Source organism: Sceloporus undulatus, chromosome 3, assembly GCF_019175285.1.
Source record: "Sceloporus undulatus isolate JIND9_A2432 ecotype Alabama chromosome 3, SceUnd_v1.1, whole genome shotgun sequence".
NCBI lineage: Eukaryota > Metazoa > Chordata > Lepidosauria > Squamata > Phrynosomatidae > Sceloporus > Sceloporus undulatus.
The window spans coordinates 270413599-270421928 of record NC_056524.1 but is presented as its reverse complement, the minus strand read 5'-3'; the positions used below and the strand labels follow the sequence as shown (position 1 = coordinate 270421928).

The 8330-nt window shown below is 43.8% G+C and overlaps 1 protein-coding gene and 1 long non-coding RNA gene across 2 annotated transcripts in view; both read right to left on the bottom strand.

Moving 5' to 3' along the window:
* Window positions 1-8330, bottom strand: part of ARMC9 (armadillo repeat containing 9) — a 1183007-nt gene that overhangs the window by 943597 nt on the left and 231080 nt on the right. The gene's annotated exons all lie outside the window — the stretch shown is intronic.
* On the bottom strand, window positions 6162-8324 carry LOC121925354. Its single transcript, XR_006102859.1, has 2 exons — window positions 7986-8324; window positions 6162-6541 (listed from the first exon to the last, which is right to left on the bottom strand). It is a non-coding gene; the product is annotated as an uncharacterized LOC121925354 (long non-coding RNA).

Genomic DNA, 8330 nt, shown 5'->3' with positions numbered 1-8330 from the left:
GTGTGCGTGATGGCACTGCAATGCTAAATTGCCTTAGCAGATCATGGGGCATACACTTTGGGGGAGAGAGGTCCCTTTTTCTTAGGATATCATATCAGAACCATGAGAGGGAAGGTTGATAGTACCTGTTTATTTTGACTGAGGAATTTACGCATAAAATCCAGAGCATCTTTCAGTTCTATGTCAGAGATGGTGGAGCTGAACGTAGCCTGGGAGGACACAGAGGTTGGTGAATCTGGAACAAGATCATGGAAAGATCTCAACCTATCTTCATTTCTGCCTTCATAAATGCATGGAATACATTTATGTCCAGGAACAGGAATACAACCTGCTTATATAGGTAGCTTATACTGTATATTCCTGGACCCTCCACTCCTTGCATCCACTCATGCTACCAGCTTCTTTCTTTCAGTTAGTTGCAAAGGTGCTACAAGATCCCTCTGCATATCAATTTTCTAGGGTAACACAGCTATATCTTTGAATTTTGCATTTAAGGATTTGTCTTAAGTGAAGAATCTATTTGCAGGATATAGCTCAGCATTTTAGAAAGATTCTTTATTGTTCAGGATAACACCTGAAGCAAAACTAGGGTTTTGTTAATAGATGAGCAAGCACCTGCCAGTATCCAAGATCTTCATCAAGCCGATGGAAAGTAACGTTTCTCCGCTCATGCAGTTCTGTGTCTCTCTCTACTACATACTCCAGCAGCTGGAAAGCCCTGCCACTGTCACTTACTCATGGGAAATGGATGGAGGAGGCTGACAGGGCTGACCATGCTTAGCTTACAAGATACCAAGGAGGTTGTAAGTGTACCCCTAGTTTATGGCCGTTCTTGCTAGAATATACAGGAGACAGCCTATTCTTAGGGCCTATGCTGGATAGAGGTTCAGGAGCAAGGATGGGGCTCTTATACAGCCCTGAGCAGCTGCAGGAAGAGCAGCCATAACATCGAAAATGGATTCACCATCCCATCAACAGGATGGATGGAGTATATAGTGATCACCACATATGAATGAACGGTATTGTAAATGTATGAATTTGTCTTATGCTGGGAGATGGGCCACTAGCCCTGATGGTTTCATGATATAGTAATAGCAAGTACATTTCTATACCGCTTAACAATGAACTAGCACTCCTTAAGCAGTCTACAATGTGTAAGCCAATTGCCCACATCTGTCTGTCTGTCTATCCAGCCTGCCTTTTCCCCAGAGCTGAGACAAGGAAGTTTACAATATTAAAACAGCTACAGATTTCAAAAATCCAAGAACACAAAGGTTGGCCAGTATTCTAGATCAGTTGCTTAGCTGTGTAACTGCTTTAGTTATATAGCTAAGTGGCCCAACCATCAAATCCTGCCTTACTGAGCAGCAACTGCTGCAAGCAATGAGGATCTGTTCTCCTTTTGATCAGGCTGCAGCAGACTGAGGTTTCCAACCAGCTTCCCATGATTGATCTGAAGCATGCTCCCTGTTGCAATTCCTGCTCGCACCAGAGATCACTCATGGGAAAGGGTGGAAACCTCAGTCTGCCACATCCTGAATGGCAGGAGAACAGACCCATGTCACTTACAGTGTTGCTTGCTGCCTGGTTAAATCCAGATTGGGGAGCTTTTATAATCCCTACAGTGACACCTGCACTACAGATATAAAGCAATTTGACCCCACTTTAACTGGTGTGGCTCCATCCTATGGAATCCTGGGATTTGTAGTTTGGTGGGGCACCGGAGTTCTCTGACAGAGCAGGCTAGGTATCTGACAAAATTACAAATCCCAGAATTCCATAGCACTGAGCCATGGCAGTGAGAGTGGGATCAAACCGCATTAATTCTGCAGTGTCTATGCAACCTACATATTCCCTAGTCTATTTAATATGGGCATTTATGCCAGTCTAACTCTAGGTTATGCATTCATAACTGCAATAATAAATTCTACCATTTATCATTGTTAAAAATAATTAAGCTAACTATTAAATTACAACTAATACAGTTGTTTTTTTAAAAAATTAAACTTCACCAGTTTATAAACTACATTGATGGGAGTTTTTTTCAACACTCTTTTTAAAAGTGTAGAAGTCTTCTCTCCTTCTGGATCTGACCACCCCACTTCTTGCTTAAACAGCCATCATGGTCATAGGCCCACAGACCCTCCCTTTGGGGCCAGAATTCATGCCAGAGCTTCTAGTTGCAACATTTCCATGGGGCAGCCATACCTAGTGGACTGAAGGGCACTAGATCTGAGCTTCACCAGCCACCAGAAGGGTCAACTACTTACCTGCATGCCGGGGCGTAGAAATGGAACTGGATGCCTTTTCAATGACAGCACACTTAAGCTCTCCCCGACCCATTTTGGGATCCATTTAGACGAAAGGCACTCCTGTTGGGAATTGGTACATGTGAACGCTCACAACCCTGAGTGAATTTAGTGCAAACTGATGGGGCTGTTCAACTGTCGGTGTTGTCAATTCTGAGCAAGGTGATTGTCAGCTTCGCCTCCAGTGTCATTGAGTTTTGGACAGTGATGGATTTGGGCACATCATGTCCTTACTCCTCGTCTCCTACTCCAACTAAGCCAAAACAGTGGTGTTCCTGAGGTTGGTGTCACCCTGTGTAATGGGGGGACAATGACCTTGCCCTCCTCCCTCACCACCCACCTGCTCAGACCACTGCAGTCCCTCAAAGTGTTGCCTGGAAAGGCCTCCAGAGTCCAGCATGGCTATAGCCATGCCAGATTCTGAAAACATTGCCCACCCCCTGGAAGGCCTTCAGGGTCCGGTGTATGGCTGCTCTCCAAGCAGCCACATTGAATTGTGAAGGCACTATTCCCCCCCCCCCAGCAGCCACCGCTACAGAGGGGGGCAATGTTGTGGCTTCTGGAGGGCTTGTTTAGGGTCCTGTGTGGTTACTGAGTGAGTGGGAAAGTGCCCTTTCTCACTCACCATGCCACTCCTTACGTGTACACTGGTCCATTGGGCAACACCCCACTCTGGAGTGTCACCACACACCCCACCACTGTGACTAGTGATGCCACTGAGCCAGTGGATGTAACACTGAAACAAGACAACCCTTGCCCCCTTTTTGCCACCACCATTTGCTTTCAGATTTACCCTGGACCTTGAGTTATTCCAAAGCACTAGAGCTATTTTAAGGGTAAAGTGGCATCACTAGGGTTGGTGTGGGGCAGCAGTGGCAGCAGCAGCAGCAGATGACCCTGCTCCTTTCCCTCCCTCTGCATCACTCAGACCTTACCTGCTGGGCAAAGTTTGGGTATATCTCAAGTCTTGGAGTAGGAAGGTCAATTGTGGGTGGGTTTTGCTCTTATGTCTCACTATTGTGAAGCTCAGCTCATCAGCAGACAAAGGGCAAATGATTCTGGAGCAATCTTCACAACAAGGGTTGGAGGAAAGGGAAGGGCTGGTCAGGGCAGCTGAAGACACACTCTGGACACCGTTGGCTCAAGCCACAGACTGTCGGCCAATAAGCCAAGGAAGAGGTTGGTTGGGAACAAGTCAGGTGGCAGTTAATGATGTCACAATGGGCAGCGGAGTTACTCAACAAGGCGGCCAGTGACAAAATGTGATCAGCTCCAAGTGGACCACGGAATTCCGCCTATTTGCAGGTTATGGTTTTAGGGTTTTAGAAGCCCTGGTGGCGCAGCGGTTAAAAGCCGGCACTGCAGCCACAAGGTTGTGAGTTTGATCCCAGGGTTCCAGGCTTAACTTAGCCTTCTATCCTTTCATAGGTCGGTAAAATAAGAACCCAACTGAAACCGCTTTGAGAGTGCTGAGTTCACTATGAAGTAGTATAGAAATATAAATGCTATTGCTAAGCAGAGGATTTGTTTTAAAAATGTTTTATACTTCTAATACATCATAGAATTATAGAATTGGAAGGGACCCCAAGGTTCATCCAGTCCAGCCCCTTTCTGCCATTGCAGGAAGACACAATCACCCAACATAGTCTTTTGCAGGGTTTTCGGGCTATGTGGCAGCCATGTTCTAGAAGAGTGTATTCCACAGATGCTTGCAAAATGCCAGGAATAAACGCTTCTAGAACATGGCCACATAGCCTGAAAAACCCATTAAAAATTATGGATGCCGGCCATGAAATCCTTCAATGTCACTCCCGTCAGATGGAAATCCAGCTTCTGTTTGAAAATCTCCAAAGAATGAGACACCATCCTCCTCCAAGGCTGTGTATTTGACTGTTGAACAGCTTTCACCATCAGGAAATGGATTCCTCTTGAATTTCTTGTTTTGTATCCTAGTCTTTGGAGCAACAGAAAACAAGCTTGCTCCAGCCTCAAGATAACATTCCTTCAAATATTTAAAGATGGGCATCATGTCAGACGTTAACCTCCTCTTCTCCAGACTAAACATACTCAGCTCCCTAAGCCACTCCTCATAAGACTTGGGGGTTTCCAGACCTTTCACCATTTTGGTCAACCTCCTCTGGACACACTCCAGTTTTGGCATTACATCTTTGAGCTGGTGAAAAGCTATCAGGTCCTGGTCTCACACCCTCCTAAGTACTATTTTGTGATGGAAGAGGGAGACCAGTGTTTGGAATGTGAGTCGCATAAGTGTAGGGATGGAAATATTTGCAAAACATACTCCTCAAGTGTTGGGAAACTTTGAAGCAGTCCATCTTCACAGTTCAGGGTTTGTTCTGGGCAAAATTCACATCAAGGTTTTTTTGGGGGGGGAGTCTTGCACAGAAATATTTTCGGTGCAGAAAAAGATGCTGTTCTTTGCATGAAAAAATTAAGTCCCAACTACAACATTTTCATCAGAGAAAGTTATTTCTCTGATGAAATATTTCTGCCAAGAAATATTTGCTGTGTAGAAAATGCTGCTTCCTGTTCAGAAAGATACTATTTGCCGCACCAAAAAGGTATGAATTTTATGCAGAACAAGTCCCAAACTGCAAATAGTTTTCGAAAAAAATGTGTTGTTCTTGAAGATTAGATTGCAAGAGGAAGAAAATTGCAAAAATTACTTCTTGCTTCCTTTGCGAACAAAATAAATGAAGAATTACTTCTCTACATAATAGTTGGGGAGTTGAAAGAGACCTCTAAGAATCATCCAATACAACCTCTTGACTGCAAGAAACTGCCACAAATTAATGAGTTCTCTGTGATGTTATTAATATTTGCTGGTTTTATTGTAAAATAGTTGTTCTTGCCTCCTTTATTTGACAGGGGCTTAAGGTAGCCCTTGGCATGGGAGGGGTGTGTGGATGGTTGTCAAGACTGCACCCATCACAGTCCCACTTCTTGTATATGTTCTCGGCCTTTTGGCTAAGATCAAGTGTATATGTTGCAGAATGCCTTCAAACACCTCCTCTTACTCCACCACTGCAGTAGGACCAGGGCTACTTTGGAGCTCTGCTTGCTGAAGGGGGTTCAGTTGCAAAAATGTACTTTTAGAAACTCAACAACAAAGTGTCAGCTGCTGATGCTTGGGCAAAAAATTGGTGTCACTTGAACACTGTTCACATGTTGCCTTGTACAAATAATTTTTTAAAGCATGGGTGGAAGTCATGTGGACTTCCAGAAGTAACTGGACAGTAAATTCCAGCAGCCCTAACCCAGCACAGCTGAGTCAGGAATCTTGGGAGTTGGCGTCCAACAACATCTAGAAAGGGATTAGTAAACAACAGTGTGAGGCAATGGTTAAAAAACCATAATTGCATCAAAAGGATTGTAGGATCCTGTTTGAGGAAAAGTATAATTCCAGGTCAAACCTCATCTAGAATACTTCATTTAAAGAATGACGGAAATGTGTTCAGAGGAAAGCATTCATGATGGTGTCAACCCCAAGCCTCCTCAAAGATTGTATCTTTTCAGTCTTAAAATGCCCTACTGGGTGCATGTGGGGCATTTCCACCATATCCTTGGGCCCCACTGGACCAATTTAGGCCTTGAAACATAAAGTGAACAAAAAGTTCACTTTATTGGATACTGATGGTATGAAAAACCATGTAAGAAAGGCAAAAAGAATTCCAGACAAAAGAAAATACCTTTTGTAGTATGTGACTTGCAACACAGCCAGTTTCCCAGGGAACCCTTGGAACTCTGATCCTCCCCAAAACACCCTCCACCACCCAGCACCACCCCTATTTCCTTTTCTTGGCAGACATGAATTTGCATTAGACCACAACTCTGTTCTCTGCAAAATAGAATAGAATATTTATATATTAATGTAACACTTCTCTTTACAAAATAAATCCAACAGCAAGCGAGGGGCATAATGGTTGGAAGCGAGGTGGAACAGCGCAAGCCAACATGGAGCGGCCAGCATCCATGGGAAGGGGCACAATCGTTGGCATTTGGGGGGGAGGGTCAATGCATATTGGTTTGGCCCAGCATTTCACAGCGGCGTTCCCCAGCCACAGTCACAGTTTGTCTCTGTTCCATTACGCTCGGCTTTGGAGGCAGTTCTCGGTCCAAAGACTTGGATGGAGAGGGTCCACTGGATAGGCTCAACTATGGAAGACCACCATGGGCCACCGCTTCTGTTTCAGAGTACAATCGTTGGTCATCGCCTGCAGGGACAAACAATTTAAACTAGTTAAAACCATTGGAAACCATAACATGGACAGATTTAGATGATACACCTTTGTTCATCTCTGGTTTAAATCACTCCTGCTTTCCTGTAAAAAGAGAGGAAGGCTGAACTCCAGATGGATAGACTCAATTAGGGAGGCCATGGGCCTGAATCTACGAGACTTAAGCAGAGTAGTGGAGGATAGTGGGGCTAGAAGATGTTTCATAAACAGGCTGGCCATGAGTCGAGGTCGACTTGAGGGCAGCTAACAACAACAACAACTATATTAGATAGCTATATAACAGCTATATTAGATAGGATTTCTATGTCAAGAAATGAAAGATCCATACAGGAATATGATGAAATGTGGAAAAGGGCTTTTGAAATATGGGAAAATAAGAGTAAGAGATAAAGTGTTACATAATGGAGATTGCAAGACTGTATGTTTGTTTGTTTTCCTTAATTTGATTTGGTTTTAAATACTGTTATGTAAATACAACTGAAATAAACATATTTGCGGGGGGGGGGGCAATAAATAAATAAATAAAAAGGATGGCCACAGAATGTTTTAAAAGATCTATGTTAATGAGTAAATAACAGCCCAAACTATAATATTTTAGCATTTAAATTAAGATGAAATCAAAATATGCCAGCATACTATACTTCTCATCTTGAGCACCATTTCCTGGCAATTATGGAAGCTGTAATGAACCTTCATACCCAGGAAAAATAGTTCTATTTACTATTTAGTATTTATATCCTTTTAAGCATGAATTTTACTTTTGAGTATTTACAATGATGTGCTTTCCTGATATGATTTTGATGAAATGATTTTTTGATGAAATATATTTTTTATTCTGTTGGAACTGAACTACTCATGAATAAATCATAATTGTATACTTTGTACAATTGAACACTTAAGATTAAATCATAATCTAATGTTCAAGAAAGCAACAACAACAACAACTTCCTTGTATTATAAGAGCACAAACACCTCTTAAGGTACTCTGCATCAACCCAATACCACATCTCATCTGTTGCTTCTCCTGATGATGGAGAAAGAGGATCATTTCCCCCATACCCTGGACAGATGCACCACCACCACCCCTAGGCTGCACCCTCTGTGGGGTGTTTCAGATAAAAACATATGGGGGGGGGGGAATTAATATATATATTTTTACCCCAGTCAGCCCTGGGGAAGCATTTAGCCCATAGGGCACACTTTCCTCATCCTGGTCTATAGAAAAAATAAAAATTGGTGTCAGCACAAACCTCTCCCAGGAGGAGCATGGATTGTTTTGTAGTGTCACCATTTGCTGCCCCATCTGGGTGTGTTCTTAGCTGCCCACAGGGGTTTTCTTACAGCTCCGGATGCCCCCAACTCAGAAGGTTCAAATCACCCTGACTCACAACAAGACACCAAAGTGAGGGGCTTCTCTTACTTGAGCCGAAAGGCGCCATAGGGATCCAGCAGGTGAGAGCTGGCCTGCTCCAGGTTCCAGTCGAACATCTCCAGAACCTTCTGGCACTCCAGCCGTGTTTTGAGGCCCAGGCAGAAGAGCTGCTCTACCTGTGGAGAGGAGGCATGGCAGAGGGGTGAGCTGTGGTTAAAGGTCAGGAGGAGATCCTGGGATGCCCCAAGAAATTTTTACCACCTGGGGCACATTTGCAACTGGCAATCCTTCTCCTGTCAAGGTGCATTAGGGAGGTGAAGAATCCCTGCAAATCTTGTTGGGCTTATTATAAAGCCCTAAATGGTTTGGGCCCAGGGTACTTGGAGGACCGCC